General features: G+C 37.9%; 1 long non-coding RNA gene across 1 annotated transcript; it reads right to left on the bottom strand.

The window, feature by feature from the left end:
• Nucleotides 1-226: 226 nt before the first annotated feature.
• Nucleotides 227-2,464, bottom strand: LOC123966549. The gene is made up of 4 exons (XR_006824025.1): nucleotides 2,311-2,464; nucleotides 1,197-1,377; nucleotides 975-1,077; nucleotides 227-741 (listed from the first exon to the last, which is right to left on the bottom strand). It is a non-coding gene; the product is annotated as an uncharacterized LOC123966549 (long non-coding RNA).
• Nucleotides 2,465-2,490: the final 26 nt, after the last annotated feature.

Below are 2,490 nucleotides of genomic sequence, written 5' to 3'. Positions count from 1 at the left end.
TTTCACATTCAGGTTTTACATTGGAATAGACATTCAAATTAGTAGAATAGTATCAAATCACAACACATGATGTCTGACACTGACCGCAAGGCGGTATCGGATGTAGATAATTGAGCGAAAATGGTGCCTAATTTGAAGACAAAGCTTACACAAGCCATCACTTATTAACATAAAATCCAAGATGTGGAAGAATGTGGATGCAATTAAATTAAAAAAGGTAACATCTCATTTCATTCTTTCTAAATGTCACTCAGTATTGGGGTGTCACATATTGTTTATGTAGTGACTTGATGTTGTAAACATTAATGTTGCTGCTCTAGAAACAGTTGTATTTAAAATATTAAATTCTAATCCTATAATTAATTTAAGAACAACCAGGCAGTTTAAATGCACACTTCAATATTTGTTTTATTTATCGCAAGTCATACCTACCTCTGCCCGTTGGGTCTGGTCTGACCAAAAAACAGTCAATAAATAATAGGAACTATCGATAGTGTATCGAGAGACTGAGATTGTTAAGCAGTCTCAATAATGTCATCTATATCAATAAAAATTAACGATCCCCATCCTCATTTGTAATGTATGTGTTAAAATCAGTACCTGTAATAATATCCTCAGCCACGGGATTCTCTTTCATCCATGTGGGTTTTTTTCAGTGACAAATCCAAATGTGAAGTTTTCACTGAAGCGGTGGCAATTGTTGACTGCAAAGGGTTGCATAGCATCGACCTCATCGCACAACTGAGATATAAAACAGAAAAATATGGGAAATAAATAAATTTTATTTGCAGTACTTAAACAACCTATAATACAAGTTAAGACCAGTGAGTACTTCAGGATTGCAGGTCGGAAGGTAATATTGCTTTTGACATGCTTTCAGTCGTCCATTCTTTACTGGTTGTTACCACTGAGAATAAACAAATTATTTTCTCAAAGCCTGTACATATTTGTTATATTTGAACAGTAACACTTACATTGTACACTGCATTTCATATAGACTCCTCATTATGTTGTTGCGGTACTGTTGTTCCTTTTGGACCGGTTCTGCAAGGCAGTCTGTGTCAAGTAGGTTCCCACCTGCAAAACAGCAGAAGAATCACTTTATCTTAGCTAATTTGCCACCACATTGATGCAGATTAGGTCAATCTATGCAACAAAGAAAAGGTGAAAGAGTGGTGCATTTATTACATTCTTACCTCTGGTTTGTATGGGACACATGTTTGTTGTTCTGGCTTGACTGCTTCCAAATTAAGGGTGACCTCCTTGTAGCAGAGTGTGAAGTCTGAACTTTAACAGCTTTTGGTCAGACTTGTCAGAGATACCCGATCATACTCTCTGTGGGTATGCAATCCACTCTCTCGCCATCTACGTCATCGTCTGAAATGTAAATAAAAAATCCATTAAATACACAGAAGCACCGACACTTTGGACATACAAATCATGATTACTACAGAGAATGACTGACACAATTAATGGATTGGGTTAAGAACAGAACAAAAAAAATCTTAAAAACTTTAATTGAAAACCCCTTGACAGAGAAGCTGCTGTAAAGTTCAGATATTTACGATATTGGTTAATTGGTTATTATGATATTGGTTAACAGCATTATTCAAACTGGAAAACTTCTGAACTGAAGAAAGCAGCCATGCACATTAAGACTCTGCTTTATTTGTACCAATCACAGTTAGCCATGTCAATTTCTGCCCAGCAACTGCTGAGTCACCACCAGTCACAGCATCAAAGTGCTCTGATATTTAATCAGCGAATCAACATCACCTGTGAAATTTGATCTGGTAAACTGCCCTGCTGTTAAAATAGACTGAGAACCCTGTTAAACTTGCCATGAAACAAGACTCAAATAAAAATCAGAAACTGTAACGTTAGTCATTAGGACTAAATGATCCCACCGTCAGCAGCATAAGGCATATCTGAACCTGTTGATATATATTTTGTGTGAAATAAGTTTGAAAAACTGGTTTGATCCAGAAAGTTCGACGCTGATTTAATGTTACAAAGCCCGCGAATAGAGGAGCTACGTCACTCTTATCATTTCAAAAGCTCGCCAAGCCAAACGTAACGTTTTAAGACCGACGGATTCAATAAGCAATGTACTGCTACCGGAATGTGAATTAGTGACTAACGTTATAATATCAGAACAAACTTAGCAAGCTATCTAAGGACATGCAATGCTGAACATTGGCTGTAGATACCCAGGCTAACATAGCTCTTCAGATATTAGCTAGCTAAATTCGGATCGTTGGTTACCAGTACAGTAAATTACAATTAATGTGAAATTCACATTCCACTTACCTCTACATTTCTGAGCCGCCTCCTCCGGAATTTCAATGCCTCCTTCCACCACCAGCTTTTGTAGTAGCGCCTTAGTCGACAGACCCAGTGACATTGCTAGTAGCTGTAAATAAGCTTGACATCTTCGGTCCCGCTCGGAGTTTGAGCGGCACACTGACCGTTAACTCTGTCGGGGCGGGG

Source organism: Micropterus dolomieu, unplaced genomic scaffold (assembly GCF_021292245.1).
Source record: "Micropterus dolomieu isolate WLL.071019.BEF.003 ecotype Adirondacks unplaced genomic scaffold, ASM2129224v1 contig_13668, whole genome shotgun sequence".
NCBI classification, from domain to species: Eukaryota; Metazoa; Chordata; class Actinopteri; order Centrarchiformes; family Centrarchidae; genus Micropterus; species Micropterus dolomieu.
Note: the sequence above shows the minus strand (reverse complement) of the source record. Positions and strands in the feature narration are given on the sequence as shown.